The sequence below is a fragment of the Felis catus genome, chromosome C2 (genome assembly GCF_018350175.1).
Source record: "Felis catus isolate Fca126 chromosome C2, F.catus_Fca126_mat1.0, whole genome shotgun sequence".
NCBI lineage: Eukaryota > Metazoa > Chordata > Mammalia > Carnivora > Felidae > Felis > Felis catus.
In genome coordinates, this window is record NC_058376.1 from 70534877 (window position 1) to 70559136 (window position 24260).

Sequence of the window (24260 nt, forward strand, 5' to 3'; positions counted from 1 at the left end):
GAAAAGGAAGAAGTCTGACAGAATCGGCCTTAACACTTCCAGGGCTGGATTTTGTATGTCTTTATCTACAGATATAGGTAGATAAAATGACTTGAAGGAGAACAATAGTTACCTCTGGGAAAGGGAGCATTTTCTTTTTTCCTTTTCTTCTTTTTTCTTTACAGATTTCCGTATAGCTGGAATCTTTCACTGAGCGTGTATCTATGTATTTTCTGTTAATTGAAAAAATTAAGCTACCTTCCCTCTTCAAAAACCTTTCCACGGGTCCCTGCTAGCTGCAGAATATAGTCCAAACTCCTTAAGATGAATATCAAAGCCCTCTACAACCAGGCATCATGCCACCATTTCCTGCCTTTCCTCTGCCCAGAAGTCACAAAAATGACTCTCCCCAAGAACACCAGTCATACCCATTCCTGTGTCCCTGCCTTCCAGACCCTTCTCCCACATCTCTAAGCATCAATGCCATGCTCACTTTTTTTTTTTTATGTTTATTGATTTGTGAGAGGGGGGAGGGACATAGGGAGAGGAGGATAGAGGATGTGAAGCAGATTCTGCACTGACAGCAGAGAGCCTGATGAGGGGCTCAAACTCATGAACTGTGAGATCATGACCTGAGCCATAGTCTGATGCTCAACTGACTGAGCCACTCAGGTGCCCCATTGCCATGCTCACTCTTTTTTTTTTTTAATTTTTTTAAATGTTTATTTATTTTTGAGAGAGAAAGAGAGACTGAGTATGAGTGGGGGAGGGGCAGAGAGAGGGAGAGGGAGACACAGAATCCGAAGCAGGCTCCAGGCTCTGAGCTGTCAGCACAGAGCCCGATGCACGGCTCGAACTCACAAACCGCAAGATCATGACCTGAGCCGAAGTCGGACGCTTAACTGACTGAGCCACCCAGGCGCCCCGCCATGCTCACTTTTAAAGCCCATCTCAAATGCTACTTCCTTTGGCTTTTACATCAACTCCTGATCAGAATCAATTCCTCTTAAGTGCCCTCATACTGTGACTGGCCATATTAGATCTTACCCCAACTAGACTCCTTGGGGAGAGAAATCCAGTCTCACAAATGTCTGCCCTCAAGAGTCAAGCACTGTGCCTGTCACACAAGAGGTAGGTGGCAAATATGGGTCACATTAAGAAGAATCTTTCTCTTAGATCTTGGCTATGGGCACATCTCGAATCCATGCTTTCACTTTGACTTGTTCATAGGCTGCTTTTTAGCAAGAACATCTCAGATCCGAGTTCTTCAAAGCATTTTAAACATTTGTACACTGACTTCAATAAAATTTTTCAGGTGGTTTTAAGCCTATTTTGTTTCTTTGTCAAAGGAGGTCACTTTGAAGAGCATCTGTGACATGTTAGTGGGCTGTGGAAGTTTAAGATCCAGATCAAGTATTCTTAGGCTCAGGAACATCCAGGATATCCAGCCTCTGCTTTTGAATCTCATCTCTGAGAATGAGTTAGTTTGTTCCTGTTAACTATAGCCTAAGAGAAGCCAGTCCTGCCCTCCTTCCCTCAACCCCCACAACCACATAGGATGGGCGTCTAGCCACCACTCCAGCCGACCCCTGGAGCTGTGGTGACAGAATTTCCTGCCCGACTGTCCTCCACCTACCTCAGGGCTTAGCTTCCCCCTGGGCCTCAATCCACAAAAGAGCTCCTGCTCACTCATGAGCCCAGTGAGATCACCAGCGCTTTTCACAGCTTCCAAGATTCATAACTTAATAGGAAAAATATTTTTAAAAAAAATAATAAAATGAAAGCTCAGTGAAGCACAAGGGACCCTTGGGAGTCCGGTCAGGACTTAAAATCACTGTCGATTGCTTTCTTCTGCCTGAATGCGGAATTTGTCCTGAGACATTAAATCCCAAGTACTGTGCAACATTTCTGAATGGTTTGGCATCTTCACAGCTGGTCTTCCCCTCATTAACAAAAAAGCAATAATGGCTGAGTTAACTTTAGTTTATCCGCTGGCTGACCCCACTGACTAGCCTTTCTGAGGTGAACACCAAGCCCAGCCTGCCTTGGAACAGAGTTCAGCCAAGCTGGAATGCTGCACAGGTCTGAAGGCCCATCTGAATGCACGGCTGTGGGCATGCTGGGCGGGCCAGCCGTGCAGGACAGAAACACCTCATCAGGCTTCACTGATCCCTGCAGAGGAGGCCCACGGGAGCTCAGTCAGAGAGGGGTATATGAAGGCTTTGCCCAGGCCCCATGGATGAGTCTTCTCTCCCTCCACCCCACCAAGAACCACAGATTGAGAGCCTAAGTCACTTGGCTCTCATGGGGGTCTGTGAGGAGGCCTGCCTCATCCCCTGTCTCTGCAGGGCCTATGACAGATGCGGCCCCACGCATTCCCCAGCACACGCTCACGCCGACATGCTGCTGAGACAGCCCTCTCCCTTCAGATGTGCTTCTGAATCCTTCCCAAGGAAATCATCTTAACTTTGAAAAGAACTTTATGGACAGAAACATTTCAGTGCTTTACTTATAATGATGTAAAATGGGGAGTCTAAATGCCTAACTATGGGGAACTGAAGTATTTTAAACGTTTATAAAGGGCTTTTAGCACCACAGAAAATTGTCCATGTTATGTACGATACATGGTGAAGCAAGAAACCTGGATACCATTTATAAACCAAAAGAGTTTCAATATACACGTGTAAGAAAAGACTAGAAGGAAACCTACAACATACTAACTATGGATATCTATATAATGCAATTATAAGCAATTTCTCTTTTCTTTTTACAAGTGTTCCACATTGTCTTTCACAAGTTAAAATCGACTTACCAAAAAAACAACTATTTCTTTCAGAAAAACAAACAAAACATCCCAGGACTGAAAGCCTACCTTCTCTAGACAACTTCTTTGTAAACAAGTATCTTTACTTTCTTTCTTTCTTTCTTTTTTTCTATTTATACTCTATCTGCTTCTAGAAATGATTTCAGTGATTTATGAGAAAAAATAAAAGATGGGGCAGATAAAAAAAGAAAAAGAAAGGAAGAAAGAAAGAAAGAAAGAAAGAAAGAAAGAAAGAAAGAAAGAAAGAGGAAAGGAGGGAGGGAGAGGAGGGCGGGGAGGGAGAGGAAGGAAGGAAGGAAGGAAGGAAGGAAGGAAGGAAGGAAGGAAGGAAGGAAGGAAAGGAAAGGAAAGGAAAGGAAGGAAGAAAATGAAAGAGAGAGCACAGGGCTGAGCAGATCCCACCTGCGAATAGACTAAAATGAACCCAGCCACACCTCCATGAGACACGCCTGAGGTCTCCAAATAAGGCCCTGAGGTAAGATCCTGCAGTGCTCACCCTCAGACTAGAACCCAAGGCCCAGAGAGATCATTTGATGACTATTTGGTCAAGCCCACTCAGGCAGGGACAGACCTCAGGCACAAGTGCCACTTTCCAATGGACGAGAAGGAGCTCCAGAAGCTTGCGTAATGGACCTGCTTCATTTCCTCCGCCTTTACCTTCCCAGGCCCTTATGACTCCCACCCCCTTACAACCTCACCACCTCAGGCCCCCAGTCCTGAGCCAGCCCCCAACGAGGTTTGGCCCTACTGGTCCCCACCCCAACTTCTGGGGACCCAGTCTCTATCCCACACCCCAAGCCAAGTCAAGCTGAACCTCAAGCTTATGGCAGGGTGGGTGCCCAGTTCAGGCACTGATGTCCCTGCCTGGCTTGTACTTGCTGGCTGAGGCATGGGGTGAGATCAGCTGGTCCTATCCAGGGCACAGGGCTGAGAGGACCCCACCTGCCATGTCCTCTTACCGTGCGTCCTCAAGCCTGATGTACTGACATCCAGAACAAAGGTTCTTAATTTGGCTAGTTTTGGCCCCATTTGAGAATCTGTTGAAAGCTGTCCCCACGGACAGCACATTTTACACATCATTTGGAGGTTCCCAGGCCTTTGAAGTCTCTTTGAGGGACATGTACCCCGAAGTTCAGGACTTCCACACTAGGGCTGCTTCTGCACCTGAGACTTCCACCAGGCCGTGCACCCCTACAGCGTCCCATGCCCTGACTGCTACCATGCCCTGCCTCGCAGTGGCAGCAGCCCCAGGTGACACAGCCGGCAAAGTTTCATACCGCAGTCCTTGCCAGGCAGTGAGGAGTCTCTCTGTGCACAGGATTGTGCAGGTTCCATCTTCAAGGACATCACAGGGCAACCTCTCTTCTGAACACACTGACGTGCAGCCCTTTATTGAGCACCTCCTATGCACCAATTACTGGGAAGTAAGTCCTCTACAATGTCATCCCCGATTCCCATAACTACCCTGCAAGATCAGATATAAGGACAGTTGGCTCAGGAAGGCACAGAATCTTGTCCAAGGTCACACAGCCAGACCTGCCTGTATTACAGCTATTGCCTCTCCTGTAGGAGACCAGTTCCCAGATCCCCAGCACTGCCCTCCCCACCAAGAGGGAGCCAGCTTTGGTCCTGGGCAGGCCTGTGGTCTGTGGGACAAACTCTTCTGGGGACATCTTTTCTCCAGGGGGATAGTGCTAAGGCATACAGCATAGATTCTCATCAACCCCTGAAACCCACCCCCCCCCCAAACATCACAGGATCTCCCTCTCTCCATCTGCAGGGGGCTAACAGAGGGTCTCCCCTGTGGAATGCCACATGTACCAAGGGGTATATGACTGGCTGAGGCTTGAATAGCTGGAAGAAGGCAGAGCCTAGCTTGGACCCAGATCTGTCTGAATTCAAAGTTTTCCATCTACCATACTGTCTCTCTGTAATTCATCCTGAGCTGTTTCCCCAGAGATCTCTAAGGCTTGTGTTTTTGCCCCTGTAAACCTCTCAGTTCCTCTGCTGGTTAAACAGGGAGCCAATCTGGGGCATTCTCAGCTGACATCTTCCAACTCTGAAAGGCCTGGGATGCTCAGTGCCTGCACCTGCCACATGTGAATGTATCTGGGTTTGACCCGAACATCTGTTTCTGTATTTACCAAAAATACTTTGGCCCCATTTGAGCTATGTGCTTTTAGGAACAACAAAAACAGAATGGGGGTGGAGTGGGGAGACATAGAGGGAGAAAATAAATCAAGACAAAGTCCAGGCAGGAACGGGCAGAGGGAAGGTGCTTGAAGGTCATCTACAGAAAGCCCTGGCCTTTCTTCCCAGAATCTGGTAACACAGCTCCTCTGGTTGCCATGAGTGGGCCCTGATTCTGCAGGGTCTGCTGTCTGCTCCCAAGGAGTACTCATGGGAACCCAGCCACCTTGCCCTGGCCCAAGGCTGTCTGCCCTGGTCACAAGTTGTGACAAACCGCAGCTCCCAAGCCCTCTGGTCAGGTGGCTGCTGGGAAGCTTCCTGTGGCACCTGTCGCTCCCCCACTCCTGCCGGCCCCACCTCTGGGGTCTGCTGAAATTAGAAGAGGCAGTCGGGAAGTCATCAGCCCCCACATGTGGGTGTCAGATTGCTGCTGCTGACTAACTTAGAAAGTGAGATTTCTAAAAATGACACTGGCAATGGGGCAGGGGTGGGGGGCACCTTGCTGTGAGTAGAGCTGGGGGGGTGTGGGGGCAGGCAGGGGCTTCCGGCGCCGGCACCGGCTTTCTTCTTGGCTCAGGTCCCTCACTCCGCCCCCAACCCCGACCAGCAAGACAGCCCTTTCCTGGGAATGGACAATGGGAGAGGTTGGTCCAACCAGGAATAGAAAGAGCGGAGGAAGGGCCTGGGAGAGAGGAAGGCAGGGAGGGCCCCAGAGGGCGGGCTGGGGCCTGAGGGATCACAGGAAGAGCAACTCTGCAAGGAAAAGGAAAGGAGAGGCCGAGGTTCTGGGAAGGGACACACACCAAAACAACGTGGTGGAGGAGTGGGGGAGGGATGGGGACAAGGCCACGAGGAGAGGGGCCAGCAGAGGCTCCCAGTCGAGGAGGAAGTACAGTAGGCCTGCAGTAGGGGAAACACGAATTGGGTGCCTCTCCCAGGAGCCCAGCATCATGCTGCACACGCACCCCTCCCCTCAGGCCCTCCCTGATGGTGGTGCTGGAATGGTGGCCTGAGGGTCCGCCCAACCTCCGGGGCTGTTGTGACCACTCTAGGTTGTCACCCCGTGGGGAGAGATCTGCAGCTTAAGGGAGACAACAGGTCTGAAATAGCCTCACAAAGATAGGTCAGTGAAAAAGGGAAGAAAGAGAGTGTCCAGGGCCCCATCCTGCTACTAAGTGCCCCACAGAGTTCTTGCCCAAGCAGCCCCCCAATTTACTCAGACACTGCCCAACCCCAGACAGTCCAAGGTGGACAAAGATGGGCAGTTCAACCTGCATGCCTCTGCCTGCTTGCACTGGCCAGTGGAGTTTTTCCTCCTCTGGGCTGTGGTGTTAGCTCCCGGGAGCTGCAAAGGGGCGGGCGGTCAACTTGGGCCCAAAGAGCATGGATTTGGGAGAAGAGAACCAAGAGTCTAGATACAGGGGTTGGTGCCCTGGTTCCTGGGGGACAGTGAGTGAGTCCTTTTTCCCTTTGAAATACAAATTCTGACTGTCACTCTGGGATGAGCCCAAGGTTCCGCACCCCTACTGAGCGCCCAGGTGATGCAGACCACACACCCAGGTGCAGGTGCAGGGCCTACCAGGTGATGTTTTAGATCCCTTCTAATTCTGAAAGTGGCCCAGCCAGAAGCCCACTCTTTTTTTTTTTTAATGTTTATTTTTGAGAGAGAAAGCATGAGCAGGGGAGGGGCGGAGAAGCCATGGGGGCAGGGGGGACAGAAGATCTGAAGCAGGCTCTGTGCTAATAGCGGAGAATCTGATGTGGAGCTCAAACTCATGAACTGTGAGATCATGACCTGAGCCGAAGTCGGACGCTTAACAAGCTAAGCCACCCAGGCGCCCCCCCAAGAAGCTCATTCTTAACACTCAGTACCCAGAGTCCAATTATACCACTGATTTCCAGCAGCAGACCTAAAATCCCAAACTAGCTTCTAGAACATCACAGCACCACCCCCTACCTCCCTGATGCCCCCTCCCTTCCCTGTGGTGGTGATACAACATGTGCTACAGAACTGTGACATCAGCTTGCCGTCACATTCCTGAATATGTTAAGGAAACAAAGCAATTATGGATTACAAGTACTGCTACTAGGTCTCCTGTTGGTTATTACAGCATCTTGGGTGCCCTCCATTAGTGCAGATAACGAACCTTCATGGTCTAATCCGTGGACCCATTTTGACAACTGAGCTCAGAGATGCAAACCAGCTATGCAAAGCATGAGAGCTGGAAGCAGAACTGTGGCCCTAGCTTGGAGTCCAGCCCGGAGCCCACAGAGTACGGAGCCCCAGTCTGCAGGGCTATCTCATTAAACTGGGTCATAACAATCTCAGTCCATTACAGGTACTCCACAGAAGTGCTCTGAGCTTGAACTGGGTCAGGCTGTATTGGTTGGGGCTGTGTTGACCACAGACTGGAGAGACAGAAGGGAAATGATGATAGGTTTGGAAGAGGCTCCCAAGATGCCCACCCACAGCACAGCTTTCCTTCCCCACGGGAGTTCTGGGCGGCGAGCTGCTAGCCTTCCCCACACCACAGTCTCCTCTCTGGCTTTGGCCTCTTTGGAGTTTGGTCCTCCAAAGAGAGGGTGGGGAGAGGATGTGAGCAGGGTTTCCAGCTCCCAGGCCCCCACCCAGAGAGAAAATACACAGAGGGAGGGCTGGGCATTCCAGCAGTGGCCAGAAGGGAAGTCTGAAGTGGGGCCGTGCCTGCCCAGAGGGCACAGGGAGGAGCAGTCTGGAGCCTCGAGGCCCCTGGGGATGGCCTCCACCCTGAAGGACAACTGGCTGGCGGGAACAGTGCCGGAAAGCCCCCAAGGCTGGGCAACCCAAGGGATGAAGGGTCTGCGGGGAGAGGTTAGGGGTGCCCCCTTGGAAGGGGGTGGCTGAAAGTTTCCCATAACAAGAGAGGCTCCTGCCAACCCTTACAATCCCTACAATCTAGGATGGACTGTTCAGAGATTCTTTCTGAGCAAAGGAGTCCTCACTTGTGAAAGGGAGGAAGAACCTTGTCTTGACAAAGAATGATGTCTAATACCCAAGAAATTGTTCAGTCTGCTGAAATGGACTCTATTTTAAATGCTTAATGAATCTTTTCTTGCCTTGGGGTCAGCCAGCTGAGATAAGAAATTTTTGCCTGGAGATGCCTACAGAGAAAAGAACTGTCAAATGCCCCAGAACATGAAAGGGCCTGACTTTGGTGGGAACTTTTCCTGGGCCCAGGAAACAAAGAGGTATCTTGGGATAAGACTAGCAATTGCCACACACCCTGAGTAAGGCTTTATCCCGGTCACTATTCTAAGCCCTTTAAGTATATTAGCTCAGAAGGATCCTACAAGATAGGTGCATTTTTCAGGTAAAGAAATCAAAGCACAGAGGAGGCTAGATTCAACCCTTGGCTGCCACTGCTGGGGTCAGTGCTCACTCAAGGATGCAGGGAGCCTGGGAGGGGAGCCAGGAGCATGAGCTGGTCAGGCTGGGGCCCCGACTGAGGGGGCTACAGAGTCTCCAGTGGCTGCTCACAGCTCAAAGGAACCCTGAGAGGAAAATCGGGCCTTCTTATCTCCTAGGGTAAAGGAATGCACTCTCCCGCCAGGATAAGTGGCTGTTTTGACAGGAAATCTCCACCCTGGCTGTGGGTTCCACCCAGCCACCACTTACTCCTTCTGGCCGTCCTGGCCTCTGACATCCCAAGTCCCATCCTGCTTAAACTCCAGGCCCAGAGACCCCGAAATAATCCTAACCCAACTGGTAGTCCCCCAAATGGGCTGTTCCTACACAACTCTAGCCCCTTTGGCCGTCAAGAGTTCTGACCTTCCCTAGTCTTGCCTGGACACCCTCTAGGGGTGTCCCTCTAGGCAACTAAGAAGGGGGGTGGGGGGTAAGAGGTTAAGTGGCCTCCCGCAGGGGGTTGTCAGCAAGACAATCACAGTTGTGTCAGCAAGCCCACCCTCCTGCCAGGCACTCTGCTGGAAATACTCAAATTCCCAGACGCCCCTTCCTCTCCCCACTTCTACAGCCATAGGTACCTCTTTCCCACCACACGCCCTACCCAAAAAAGAAGGGAAGCAAATGTTCTCTTAGAATTCCATAGCAGAAGATTCAGCATCATAGGACCATGAAATGATAGTGCCACAGAGGCCTTTAGCCTCAAATCCATTTTACAGATGGGAAGACTGAGGCCTGAAAAAGAACCCCGCACAGTTAACGGCTGGTCAGGCAAGACCAGAACCCAGTGTGGCCAAGCCCCCATCCAGTGTGCCCGGTAGGTCCTCACAAGTCCTGTGACAGCACTCATCTCTCTGTTGTCCCTGCCTGGCTACCTACCAGGTGGGGGCAAGAACCATGCTGTCTTATTTCCTGGTGTGTCTCCAGTGTCTAGACCCAGGAAACATACAAAACCCATAAAATATTAATAATTAACAATGGAAACAACCCAAATGCTCACCAACAGATGAATGGATAAACAGAATGTGGTATGTCCATACAACATAATATTATTCAACCATACAAAGGAATGAAATACTGACACATACTGCGACATGGGTGAACCTCAAAAACATTATGCTAAGTGAAAAAAATACAAAAGGACAAATATGGTAAGGTTCCAGTTACACAAAACATCTAGAACAGGCAAATTCATAAAGACAAAATAGAATAGAGGTCACCAGGGGCTGTGGGGGAGGGATGGGTAGTTATTGCTTAATAGACATAGTTTCTTAGAAGCAGAAAGTCATCATGGTTGCACAACGTGAGGAATGTAATAAATGCCACTGGATTGTACATTTAAAAAATGGTTGAAATGGCAAATTTTATGTCACATATGTTTAACCTCAATAAAACATAAACAAGTCACTTGTTTCCACAGTGCCCCCTGCAGGGACCATCATTGTATCCCCGTTTCTGGCCTGGGCTCCTCTCTGCTTTGCAGATGCAGAAATAGAGAATAAAGGGAGCTTCCTGGCTGCAGCTTTTCAGAAAGTGAGGGGCAAAGCCCCAGGTACGAACAACTATTCCTAGTGGTGGACGCCTCTGGCAAAGGTATGGGAGCTCAGCTCTTGCCGAGTGGAGCCACTCAGTGAGCCATCTCATCGCCATTCCTGTGGGCAGATTTTAGGAGAAAGCACCATATTCTCAGGAGCTTCGGCAGAAATCAGGGCTCCCTTTGCTGACATGGAGAACCTATGGAGTTTTATTCGCCAGCGGTGGGGAGTAGGATGGGGGATGGGGGCGGGGATTTGAGGCAAAGCTGTCAAGATGCACAGAATGTAGTTTCTCAATAACACCCATATCCAGCTCCCACCCAAAACTACAGTAAAGTCAAGGGCACTGTTATCCCAGCCTTGCTTTTAGCACATGATCCCACTTTCGAGAACCTCACAGTCACTATGACCCCAGGCCTGGGAGCAGTTGACACAGGTCCCACTTGATGAGAACTGGCCTTAAATGGATATGCCTTTACCCAGGGCTGCCCTGGGCTAGTGCCCATGCTGGGTACACACCTCCCTCCAGGGCGGCTGCCAGGGATGCTCTCCTCTCAGCCCCTCAGTCTTCTGTCTCTGAGAAGGGCAAGCAGGGCAGGGCACCTGCCACCTCCCAGGTTGCTGAAGCCCCAGAGAGGATGCAGTTTGGTTTGAGTGTGTTCCTTGATGGCAGGTTTCTTGGTCTGCGTGTTCCTTTGTAAGCCTTTGCATGCCTTTCTGCAGGGACAGTAAGGTGTGTTCATACAGTCCCCCCAACAGATTAGGAGCTCCTCAAAATCAGGGACAAGTTCCCTCCTCTCTCAGGATCCTCTCCTCATCCCCAGATGGATGCAACAACTGGGGGTGCTCAGTGGGAAGGGGCAACCATATATCCTGCCTGGGCCGGTCCCAGCTCACACCTGTTGCCTGAGAGTATTTTTCAGTAGAGCCCAGGAAGCGTTCTGATGACCGGCTGACCTCGGGGGCAGGGGAGGCACGATAGGGCAGAGAGCAAAGACAAGGGAGGAAAGAGGACACTCCTCTAGGCAGGACTAGGTTGGAGCCTGTTACAAATGCAGAATCTCAGCTCTCTCCTCTCCCCTCCCCACCCCCACCCCTACAGAATCAGAATCTTCATTTTGACAAGATCCCCAGATCTTGAAGCTAGAGAAGCTTGGAGTCGTGGAATATAACCCAGGGACCCCCAGGGACATACGTGTCCAGGAAAAACAATGATAGTGATAATAACGTATTGAGCACCCACTTGGTTCCAGCTACCACACCGGACCTCTTACCACTTTGCGCCAGCTACGACACTCGCACGTTATCGTATTTTATGCTTTGACAATCCAGCAAGGTAGGCATTGTGACCTGCTCTTCAGAAATGAGGCAGGCAGTCAGAAAGTCCATGCCACAAATTATAGGCTAGCTGGACTCTGAACACCGGGTCTGATTCGAAAGCCACGGCTCTGACAACTGTTGTAAGTATGATGCGGTGTTTCAAATTGGGCCAGCAGTTACAGCCACTTGTCAACTCTCTACAGGGCCTAGAAATCCACTGGCAAGTGCAATGAATTCCAGGGGCTGTTCCATTGCCCGGTGCTGGCCCGAGCACCTGTGTGCTGGGGTTGGGCCAACGCCGTGCCAGAGGGCTCACTATGTCTTCGGAAACAGTCTCTGAAGATGAACACGCATGGCCCAGCCCCCAGTGAGCGTTAAGATCTGTGACTGGAGTGACAAATAAATTAGATGGTAAGCAGGCCTGGGGCCACTTCTGCCACAAGCTCAGCAACTTCTAGCACTGGCCTCGCCGGGGCCAGAGTGAGGGTAAAGGGGAGGCTCACACAGGGCCCCATCCTATAATCTTCAGATGTCTGATTTAGGGCTTCATCTACTGCCAGCCCCCAGGAGGCAGCACCTTCCTGCCAACTGCTCCCATGGCAAACCCCACACTCCCCTCCAGCCAGCGTTCAGAGGCTCCCCAGGCCACAAAGCCAGGCCCAGCCACAGACCCCGGCTCTCAGCTGGTCCTCTCTGCACCACCTACCCTCAGCCTGGGACCGTCTGTCCGGTTCTGTGTCTATATAGGTGGTCGCCTCATTCCCCACCCGAATGTGAGCGACATGAGGGCACGTCTCCCTGACTTTGTCTCTCACAGACCCACCGCAATCCAGCAGGTGCCCCCCAAATGCCTGAGCTAGGAAGTGCCATTATTAGCTCTTCTACAGAACCACGCAGAGTATTCTGCCCACTCCCCACAGCCAGAGGACACTTCCGTGTGCAGGGAGAAGAGCTGGGGGCACAGGCAGGACACACATACTAGCCCATCCCTCAGGGTGTCACCCTCCACTTCCTTGGAACTCCCAGCTGTTCAGGGCTGAGGCAGGCAGGCCCGTCAGTGTGAAAGAGCCCTCCCAAACCAGTGATTTCATGCTTCAGGCATTTATCCCCAGAACTGGCCAGGGAGCCCAGCAGGCCAAACCCCCTCCTGCTCACAGAGCCAGAGCAGACACAAGGGTAGAGCTGGACAGTGTTAGCTCTCACTTCCTTCTGCAGCCTTGACTGTGTTCCCATGGCCTCCTCAGTCTAAAGGTTGCTTCTCTGCCTTCCACAGTCAAAGCCAACAAATGAAAATAATCACTAGTGGGAGCTGGGCGGGAGTACCCAGGATTCTGGTCAATCACTCTTCAACTCAGAACAAGAGGAAGGCCTGCGGCATGTCTACTCCTGCCCTCCTCCAGCCAAGGATGAGTAAGTACTTCTGCCCACAGAAAACCTTCAATATATCAAAGGCCGGATCCCAAAAGCCAGGAATTCGGGTACCTAAGGTATAATTTTCTCCCCCTTCCAAAGAAATCTTAAGTATTCAATTCATCTAGTTTTAAAACCAAGAACCACCAACATGAAATGTTATTCTATAGGTAGAACAAATAAAAGAGCATATGCTCTCTTCCTAATTAGGGCAGCAAGGGAGAGGAGGGGAGAAGGAATGGACAGGAGGAGAGATGGCACAAGATCCAGACAGGGCAGAGAGTTCAAGAAAGAAAAAAGAACACTGGGGAAGAAAACCAGAGAGATACAAGCCTAAAAGAAGGAGTGAGGCAGGAAGGAAAGAGGAGACAAACTAGGTAAGTTTTGAGAAATGCTGAAGGTCACGGTTTGTTGTTGGCTCGGAGTGCTCAAGTTCAGAAATCCTTACCAGGACATGAGCCTTTGTTTACAATTCTCCCCAGTTCTAACTGTTAAAAATTCCTCTGTTTGAATCCTTAATCTTTCCCCTTTCTGGGCTAACCATGCCTTTAAGAATCTGGCACTAGTTCTGGACCCTCTCCTAGAAAAATATATTTTTTTATATAAGATTTTGCATGCAATTTCAGGGGCTTGTGGACCCTAAGTTACAACTGCTTCCTCTGAAAGGTCCACTTTGATTGGGAGACCCGTAACAGCCAGAGAGAAAACATCCCAACTGCCAGATTAAACTCAAACAAGGGCAGGATGTGTTGAATCTTATGCGTATACAAGCCATCATATCAAGCTTTTAAGAACACCATTGGCTCCTTGGACCTTAACATCCTTCCCTGGTTACCACCCCAATAATGGTACTAGAAGCAAGGCTGGTTACTTGAAGGGGCTAGCTGTGTGTTTGGATGGTTAAAAGGTCTGCCTTTGATGGAGGCCACAATCTCTTTATTTACCTGGAAATTAACCTTTAGAGATCAATGGGATTATTAAATTACCCACAGGCAGTAGGTCCCAAATCTGAACGTGCATTAAAAATTACCCTTGTGCTGGGGCGCCTGGGTGGCTCAGTGAGTTAGGCGTCCAACTTCGACTCAGGTCATGATCTCGCGGTCTGTGAGTTCGAGCCCTGCGTCAGGCTCTGTGCTGACAGCTCAGAGCCTGGAGCCTGTTTCGGATTCTGTGTCTCCCTCTCTCTCTGACCCTCCCCCATTCATGCTCTGTCTCTCTCTGTCTCAAAAATAAATAAACGTTGAAGAAAAAATTACCCTTGTGCTGATTTAAAACGCAGATTATTAGTTCAAAATTTGATAGTCTGATTCAGAGTGTTTTTCTAATGAGCTCCTAGGTGATTCTGATGCAAGCAGTCCCCAAACCAAACTGACACACTGTTCTTTAAAAATTGCAAGCCTGGGAGGATGGGTTTCTGGGCCAGCAGATAAGCAGATTCCCTGCTCGTTGTAGTGTCCTCATATACCAGGGGCAGGACTAAGCACATATGCAAGGGAACTTACTATGTGACTAGGTTTTGACCACTGCATCAGAAAGGCTACCTTTACAGGGTAAGAAAGGATATGAATAAGGCAGGACATAAAAAGTATAGTGCCAGGTGAAACTCTCCAAGGGCCTTAGGGCAGTGGTTCCTAGATCTGTGGGCACATGAAGAATCACCTGGAGTATACTTCTTACAATTCAGATTCTCAGGCCTCGGGCTACTAGGAAATATACATTTATACCAGTAACAAGATTCCCTAGTTGTTCTGACACACATACAGGTATGGAAACTTTCTTGTTTATGGTATCCATAGGCCCAAGCATATGTTGATCAAGATACAAGACCATTATACAAGACAATTATTGCAAAAATGCTTTGAAACACTAAAATGCCCTCAAAATTCTCCAGCAAAGAACAGTGAACATTACCAGGTTTCCTTCTTGTCTCTTTTTCTTTTCCTCCTCCCCCTCCACCTTCTTTTTCAGGGGGGAAACCAACTAGAGGAGGTGGGCCACGCTAAATGCCCGGAATGGGTTCCAGATGGTGAAGATTTTGGCCTCTTGGCCTGACTGTCCCTCCCTTACCCTGGAGTACTATACAAATATTACCATTTTCTGGCTGTGCAGTGACATGAAAATGGCTGGGAGGCACTAGGTTCGTGTCAAAGAAACTCATACAGGGAGAGAGCATCCTCTTTGGTCCAGAAGACAATGCCGAAGCATTTTCTGATCTTTACAAGGTGGAACTTCCACATAGGAAGGAAACCATCATGTGTCCAAAAAGGTCCACACCAGGCTTGGCATGAGATTGGGGGTTGGGAGGAGGCATCCAGAGAAATGCTGCAAAGACGGCCCCGTTTCAGACTGCTGGACTGGGAGGTCCCCGCACAACACGCTGCAGCTCCTCCACCCTCGGACAGGACATCGTGGCAGTGAGACAGCCCCACCCTTGTCTAGAATCCCCCTAGTGGCCAGGTACTCCTTTTTACTGTATTTCCTCAATTTGACTCTGATTTTTTTTTTCATTTTGATTTCCTGAAACTTGGATGTCTTACAATCAACATGTAGACTTAAGGTGATGGTTTTTTCCACCTGAAAATTTAGTGTGTCTCAAACTTGATGGTGTTTTAAAATTGAGAAAATAAGGTTTATCACCTCATTTAACCCTGAAGCAAGCTGTGAGGCAGGCGTCATTATTCCCTTTTTTCCAGATGAGGAAACTGAAGCGCAGACAGAGTTCACAGAGCGAGGGAGTGACAGGGCCAGGACTGGAACCCAGTCTTTCGTGCCTCCTTCCCAACATTCTGTGAGCACATTTAAGGGTCTGAAAAATGGCTTCCACTCGAGTTACTGCAGTGCAAGAAAGCAAAAAGTGATTTTCCTCTGACTTCAAATAGAACTTGGAGAAAAAAATGGAAAAATAGATAGGGTTTGTTTGGTTGCTATTGTTTATTTTAGACCATAACTGAAGTTTCTTTATGACTTTAGGAACTTAAGACTGCACCATACAGAGAACTATTCCCTTTTTTTTTTTTTTTAATGTTTATTTATTTTTTTAAGAAAGAAAGAGACAGAGCAGGAAGGGGGCGGGAAGGGCGGGGCAGAGAGAGGGAGGCACAGAATCTGAGGCAGGCTCTAGGCTCTGAGCTGTCAGCACAGAACCGTGCGTGGGGCTCGAACCTAAGAACTACAAGATCATGACCTGAGCCGAAGTTGGATGTTTAACAGACTGAGCCACCCAGGTATTCCCAGAGAACTATTCTTATAATGATCACATCTGGCATGTTTAATTTAAAATGGTCCTCGGGGCGCCTGGGTGGCGCAGTCGGTTGAGCATCCGACTTCAGCCAGGTCACGATCTCGCGGTCCGTGAGTTCGAGCCCCGCGTCAGGCTCTGGGCTGATGGCTCAGAGCCTGGAGCCTGTTTCTGATTCTGTGTCTCCCTCTCTCTCTGCCCCTCCCCCATTCATGCTCTGTCTCTCTCTGTCCCAAAAATAAATAAAAAACGTTGAAAAAAAAATTTTTTTAAATGGTTCTCAATGGAACAACAATTATCAATTTCCTGCTTGAATTTACTATTTTATTTACTTTTGAATGTTTTTAATGATTTTTGGCAATCAGGATTTTTTTTTTTAATTTTTTTTCAACATTTTTTATTTATTTTTGGGACAGAGAGAGACAGAGCATGAATGGGGGAGGGGCAGAGAGAGAGGGAGACACAGAATCGGAAACAGGCTCCAGGCTCCGAGCCATCAGCCCAGAGCCCGATGCGGGGCTCGAACTCACTGACCGTGAGATCATGACCTGGCTGAAGTCGGACGCTTAACCGACTGCGCCACCCAGGCGCCCCTGGCAATCAGGATTTTAAGGTGTTGTACCTTAAGATATCTAGCATTTTCTGTCAGCTTGTGAGGAGCAGGAAAAAATTTAACAGAATAAATCATCATCAAAACAATAAAACCAAAATATTGTTCTCCATAATATTCAGGAAGTGCTCATTTTCTTGAAAGCAGCAGGGAGGTGGGTGGGGGGAGAACCCTCCCCCATATAAACACATACATAAACTCAAAGAAAACCACAGCCACTATTGACATATAATATTATTTCTAATTCTTAAGAAATGCCCTTCCAGGGAGGCATTTATTTCCATTTTTCAGATGAGCAAACTCAGAGGGTTTCAGTGACTCGCCTGCCGCCACATAGCTTGTAAGAAGCCTGGGTTCTGGTAGCACTAATCATAAAAACACAGGGGCACCTGGGTGGCTCAGTCGGTTAAGTATCCAACTTCAGCTCAGGTCATGATCTTGTGGTTCCTGAGTTCCAGCCCCACATCGGGCTCTGTGCTACAGCACAGAGCCTGCCTCAGATCCTCTGTCCCCCTCTCTCTCTGCCCCTCCCCAGCTCGTGCTTTCTCTTTCTCAAAAATAAGTAAACATTAAAAATGGTAATAATAAATAAATACATAAAAGCACATATTATTTTTTTTTAATTTTTTTTTCAATGTTTATTTATTTTTGGGACAGAGAGAGACAGAGCATGAACGGGGGAGGGGCAGAGAGAGAGGGAGACACAGAATCGGAAACAGGCTCCAGGCTCTGAGCCATCAGCCCAGAGCCTGACACGGGGCTCGAACTCACGGACCGCGAGATCGTGACCTGGCTGAAGTCGGACGCTTAACCGACTGCGCCACCCAGGCGCCCCTAAAAGCACATATTATTGCCATTAACAATGACCTTCCCTAATCATCTCCATAGTTCATGAGTAGGGACCATACCTATTTTATTCTCCACTGTATGCTGGAGCCTGACTCCTGTCACCCAATAGCTTCCATAGCTACTGCCTGGTGGGTGGATAGAAGGAAGACAGAGGGAGACCGAATGGAGTAAGTGTGCAGTGTGCTGGCCCCCCAGGCAGGCACTCCTTCCACCCTTCCATTCCACTTGTCTGGAGTCTGTGCTCTGACAATCTGTTTGATCGGCTTCATTCTCTACAAATGGTATCACACTTCCACAAGCTGCTCTGATTTGTGTTCTCTAGAACTATGTCCATCTCCTTATTGGAGCCTGATCTATTCTGGTTCCTTTCCCAGTCAGTCACTCAGCAAAGCATAACTGACAGCCAGCCATGTGCCAGGTCCTTTCTAAGGTGCTGGATAGAAAACGGGGTAAGGTGCGCTTCCTGTCCTTGGGGCTCTTCCAGCCTGAAAGAGTGACCTCTGTACTCTCTGCTGAGCTCTGCATCCCTCAGCACTTTCTGCAACTACCTGCCAAACTCTCTTGGCCTCCACCAGCACTTCTGCTATTTCTTTTGTGTTTTTTTTTATAAATTAAAAAAAAATTTTTAACCTTCATTTATTATTGAGAGACACAGAGAGAGCATGAGCATGGGAGGGAGAGACAGATAGAGGAGGAAACACAGAATCCAAAGCAGGCTCCAGGCTCCGAGCTGTCAGCACAGAGCCCGACACGGGGCTCGAACTCACAAACTGCAAGATCACGACCTAAACCGAAGTCGGATGCTCAACCAACTGAGCCACCCAGGCACCCCTGCTATTTCTGATGCTTTGTTTTGTTATTTTTGCAGACATAGGAGGGCCCAGTTGTGATTCTACTCTCTGTCTTTTAGCGTGTTCTTGTACTTTTTCACGTAGGCTATGTTTCACGTGCTGGCAGGCAGCATCATACAAAGTTCTGTTGAGTTCTGAGATGGGTATGACCGGAAGGAGCCACCTCGGGAGTGAAAGAAGCCCCCTGTCTTACAGGTGAGGAAACAGAAGGTACACGGCCCACCCCAATCGCTAGTGGAGCCTGCTGCTCTTGCCAGTGTCCTTCCGTGACACCTACCATGCATACCAGTAGATGAGGGGTTGGTTCAGAAAGGGACCACAGCCTGCTGAGGTCTAACGAATGATGAAATCTAAAATCAAGTTCTTTTATGAGGCAACTGAGGTAGGGTCCTGGCCCAGAGTGCACAGGCAGTGGTTGAGGGGACCCTGGCCAGAGATCTCCCAGTGCCAAACGCTGCAACCATGGTTCCCATTCCACTCGACTACTGAACAACTTCCCAGGTGCATTTTAAACATCACGCTGTAAGTGTGCTGCTTATTTAACAATTCAGTCAACAGCATGGCTAGGAGCAGCATGAGTTTGAGGGTTAAGAAGAACATGGACCCTCAGGTCAGACTCTGGCTTCACGGCTTACTAGCTGCATGGTCAGGAGCAAGACAACCTCTCTGAACCTCAGTTTTCTTATCTTTACGGCAAGGACAATAACAGCGCATTGACCCCACAGACACCGTAAGGATAAATTGAGATAGATGATGCCCAGCACAGGGCTGGCACGTGGGGAGTATTTGATAAACATTAGCTACTCTGACCTTCCTTGGTCACTATGCTCTCTTCAGATTTTATATTCACGAAATCTGTAGCAAGCGGTTTGACCCACTACTTTTTTTCTCTTTTTTTTTTTTAAATTTTTTTTTCAACGTTTATTTATTTTTGGGACAGAGAGAGACAGAGCATGAACGGGGGAGGGGCAGAGAGAGAGGGAGACACAGAATCAGAAACAGGCTCCAGGCTCTGAGCCATCAGCCCAGAGCCCGACGCAGGGCTCGAACTCACGGACCGCGAGATCGTGACCTGGCTGAAGTCGGACGCTTAACCGACTGTGCCACCCAGGCGCCCCATACTTTTTTTCTCTTAATTAATTATTTCATTTTATTTTTTTTTCTCTACTTACAAGCAGAAATATACTTAGTGTTTCCAAAAGTATTAATTGTTTCTGGGCCATTCAGTAAAGAAAGTCAGGCAAGGGTACAGGTATGAGATTTCTAATGTACCAACTGATATAGACATGCGACATTAAAATCTGATGGCCTATTAGAAACACGTTTGGAAGTAGTAAGAGTGGGGTAACAGTTTGGGAACCACTTCATCATTAGGTTTTCTCCTGCAAAAAAACAAAAACAAAAACAAAAACAAAAACAAAATACCTTCATAATGCAGTATTTTCACTTCTTCAGAAAAGTAACATCAATTCTTGGAGTAGCCCAGGAAGTTTTTCCCTTCACATCTCTAGATCCAGTGTTCAGGGTGAAAGAGACTATGTTCTGGGCTGCAAACTTGTGAGGCAGACCTTATTTGCACATGTGAAAGATAGCCATCTAGAGCACTAATGTGGGCCTGGGGGCAAGCAGGGACCCTAGCCCCGCCCAGGTTTCTCACCTGGTGCCTGATTAGGGAGCCTACCATCCACCAGGAGAGGATGTGTGTGAGAGAGATCAAAACACCACACACGTGAAACCGCGCAAATGAGCTCAGTTCGGAGAAAGCATAGTTCGGAGAAAGCATTAGTCACTGATTCGTGGATGGGGCAGGTCAACACTCAGGGGAGGAAGTCAAGTGCGTGGGTTCGGGTGCCGGGCGCTGCGGCCGGGTGCTTTCTACAAAGCATCTCAGGTGGCCAGGTTAGCCGCGCAGTCACCGCGTGGCTTTTATGTGTGCATGCATTCACACAGCCAGTGGTGTGGGGTAAAGCAAATACTTATGGCAGAATCTGGGGCATTTTCTTATTATTTTGGATCATAGACTAACAAGAAACAAAACAATCATGGCTCTCGTGGTTAAAATAAATTTTATTTGCTTGTGTTTAAGGAGTGTGTGTTCCTGATGGTGGTGGTGGTGGTGGAGTGTACAGAGAGTGAGGAGTGGGGGGTGGAGGGAGGGGATGGAAAAAATGAAGTGGTATTTAGAAACAAGAGAATGAGATCACAAAGCTCTTTTCCCAAATTGCATCTGGTCTTCCTCTCTACCCCACGGCTCCTGGCAGTGTAAGCTGGACGCTTGAGGCCCAGTCCCCTGCCTTTAGGCTCTCCCCCTGTGCACCCACACTAACCCCAGGCAGGGCTCTCAAAGAGCCACTGGGAGTCTGTCACTTCCCTACTCAAAGGAAAAACCCACTGACCTTGCTCCATGTTTAGGATTTCTGTATCTTTAAACCTCCTGTGGAGTTCTAAAGTTATTCCTAGTTATTTTGTTTGTTTATCTGTTTGCTTTTCTAACTAGAAGGACTAAGAAAATCCTCAAGATAAGACATGTCATCAAGCCTATGTTTATATCACATTCCATCTGGGGCTTCTGAATGTTGCTACATTAATTTTAACTTTAAAAAATACTATATATGGTGTGAGCCCAATTATGTAACAAAAAGGGGGATAGAAAAAAGGCTATAAGGAAATAAACTTCATACTTCATATTTTAAAATTAAATATGTTATTCTTAATAAAAATAAATTAACACTATAATTTAGTATATACTATCTATTATGGACTGAATGCTTGCATCCCCACCTAACCCACACCCTCCCCCCCCCCAAATCCATATGTTGAAGCTCTAGAATGGCTATATTTGGAGACGGAGCCTCTAAGGAAGTAATTGGTGTTAATAAGGTCATAAGGGTGGGGCACTGAGCAGATAGGATTAGTGTCCTTATCAGAAGAGACACCAGTGGGGCGCCTGGGTGGCTTAGTCGGTTGAGCATCCGACTTCAGCTCAGGTCACGATCTCACAGTTCGTGAGTTCAAGCCCCGAGTCAGGCTCTGGGCTGGTGGCTCAGAGCCTGGAGCCTGCTTCCGATTCTGTGTCTCCCTCTCTCTCTGCCCCTCCCCCATTCATGCTCTGTCTCTCTCTGTCTCAAAAATAAATAAACATTAAAAAAATTAAAAAAATTAAAAATTGAAAAAAAGAAGAGACACCAGAGAGCTAGTGACTGCATACACTCTTTCCCAAACTCCCTACCTCTCTCTCTCTCTTCCTCTCTCCCTATCCTCTTCCAACCTGCACATGTGTACACACACACACACACACACACACACACACACACACACAGGCACAATGAGGGAAGGCCATGTGAGGATACAGAAAGAAGGTGACCGTCTACAAGCCAGAAAGACATTCTTCATCAGGAACCAAATCAGCTGGAACCTTAATATTGGACTTCTAGCCTCTAGAACTGTGAGAAAATTAACTTCTGTTGTTTAAGCCTCAGTTTTTAAATTGGCTAGCTCCTCTTAGCCCATGGATGAATCCTGGCCACTCTGTACTGGACAATCCAGGAAACCCTTGATACCTGTCATACTTATGTCTTTTGAGAATATGAGTCATGAGAATTTATTTCTGCCCCAAGATTTCCTTGGAACCTACAGCCCTGATTTCCTAGACACGTCTCTGAACCAGAGATGGCAGTATGAGCCAAAGGTGACTCCACAGCCTGGTCCTGAAGGAGTCCACCATCCAAGAGATTCCCCAGGACACCCTATCCAACCAGATGTTGTCTTGGCAAGAATGTACAGGGAGACTCTGAGAGAAGGCAGCAGGGGACAGCAGGTGTCAGCTACCACTGTAATCTCAACAGAGAGACCAGCCAATGTTCTATTTCTCACCAAGGCAGATCTCTGGAGCACCAGGATCCACAGGGGTTACACAGCAGCCCTGAGTTTCCTGAGCTTCCCTCTGTCTCCTCAGAACATGGCTCTTCCTTGAACCTAAGGAACTTTATTTCCTTCTAGCTACCCCCCTCCACCCCCTGGTCCTATGCTCCAGCACACCTAACTTCCTGCGCTTTCTCAAATTTTTTATACATTTTTCATCTCCATGTCTTCACATATACTGTTCCCTTTCCTTGGGATCACCCTGCCCAGTTTGCCACCAGATGAACTGCCAAGTAACCTCCACAGTCCATTCAAACGTCGCCCTCTCCTTGAAGACTTCTCTGACACTCCAAGGTAAAGGTCTTCCACCACCCCCTACCAGTGTGTTTTCCTTTACAACACGTACCCCACATCTGGTGATTATTTGGTTAGGGGAGAGACTGTACCTTATCCCTGTGTATAAAATAAACTTCTAGCATTGGGTCTGCACATAGCAGTGCTCAGAAAAGGTTTTTGATTAACTGATTGCAGGGAATTGATTACAGAGAGGGAAATAAAGCTTGGGTGGGAGAGAGACAGAGACAAAGGACAAAGGAAGGACAAAGTGGCAATAAAGGAGTCAGGGAAAGACAAGGCGTCAGCAAGACACAACTTTAAAATGAATTGTGAAAAATCTTTTCAGGAATAGATGCATTTTCCCATTTCAAGCTAAGGTTTCATTTCTTTTTTTTTTTTTAATGTTTACTTATTTTTGTGAGAGAGAGAGAGAGAGAGAGAGAGCAAGCAGGGGAGGGGCAGAGAGAGACAGAGAGAGAGAGAGAGAATCTGAAGCAGGCTCTAGGCTCTGGGTTGACAGCACAGAGCCCCAAACGGGGCTCAAACTCACAAACTGCAAGATCATGACCTGAGCCAAAGTTGGACACTTAACCAACGGAGCCACCCAGGCGCCCCAAGCTAAGGTTTCATTTCTAAGTAAACTATTTCTCTGTTTATTTTCAGTCCTGGTGAGCCCCGATGCCCATTATAGAACCCTCTTTAGACAACTGAAGCTTTTTCCTTAGTCACTATTCCCACATATTTCAAGCACAGAGTCCTATTTTCCTCAGAGCAATACCTAAAACTTGTTTCCCTATAGGCTGCAAACTCTCCAAAATGGGGGAGGAAAGCTCGCTCGTACAGGTACAGTCACTTGGGAGGGTTTCCACGATGCTAATTCACAGTTTCCGACTGGGATGATGAAGTACCACCACCTAAGGTCACACGTACTGGAGATAACAAGTAGTCACAAGTATTTATTGTGACCCTAGGTCACAAATCACATTGTGGCAATCCACCAAGAGAAAATGCTTTTTCTTCATATCTCTTCTACAGTATCATCCCAAGCAGCTTCATAAACACTCAGAAACCTTATGTTTAAAAAATATTATTAAGGTTTTCACAAATGGCTCCCCAAATCAGAGGTACAATCCACACAGTGTTTATAGTCTTAAGGACAAGACCTCAGAGGCTGCCAGAGCAAGAGAGATAATTTTTTTTTTCTAGAGAAAAAAATCTCTAATTTAAAAAAATGTTTAAACATGGTCAGTTTGTCATTTAAAAATATTAACACCAGACCTTTGGGGTAAGATGGCAGACTGAATATCTGTACCTAATTTTGTTCCTTCCACAAATCCCACTAATACATAGTAAAGAGGGTTGTTTTGTTTTGTTTTGTTTTGTTTTGTTTTGTTTTTAGTATCTAAATCCCTAAGTATGGGGAAAACGGCAACAACATTTTGGAAGCTGAAACACGCTGGGTGGTCCAGTGGTCCTGAGATCAGACCTGAGAAAACGGAGTCTCAAACCAGCAAAGGGAAGCTGAAAAACAACCTGATTTACCCCACAAAATTCTCCAAAGTCTCAGATGGATGGCACCAGGCGTCTGGCCATGGGAGAAGAGGTGCATTAAAACCAGAAGTCCGGGGCGCCTGGGTGGCGCAGTCGGTTAAGCGTCCGATTTCAGCCAGGTCACGATCTCGCGGTCCGTGAGTTTGAGCCCCGCGTCAGGCTCTGGGCTGATGGCTCGGAGCCTGGAGCCTGTTTCCGATTCTGTGTCTCCCTCTCTCTCTGCCCCTCCCCCGTTCATGCTCTGTCTCTCTCTGTCCCAAAAAT

The 24260-nt window shown here is 48.2% G+C and overlaps 1 protein-coding gene and 1 long non-coding RNA gene across 6 annotated transcripts in view; one reads left to right on the top strand and one right to left on the bottom strand.

The window, feature by feature from the left end:
* SLC12A8 (solute carrier family 12 member 8) overlaps positions 1 to 24260 on the bottom strand; it is a 141918-nt gene that overhangs the window by 57943 nt on the left and 59715 nt on the right. The gene's annotated exons all lie outside the window — the stretch shown is intronic.
* Positions 12425 to 24189, top strand: LOC109503483. 2 transcript variants are annotated; one of them, XR_002162482.2, is made up of 4 exons: positions 12425 to 12700; positions 18333 to 18443; positions 22380 to 22463; positions 23845 to 24189. It is a non-coding gene; the product is annotated as an uncharacterized LOC109503483 (long non-coding RNA). The 2 variants fall into 2 exon arrangements; XR_002162481.2 differs by lacking the exon at positions 22380 to 22463 and having other exon boundaries at positions 12434 to 12700.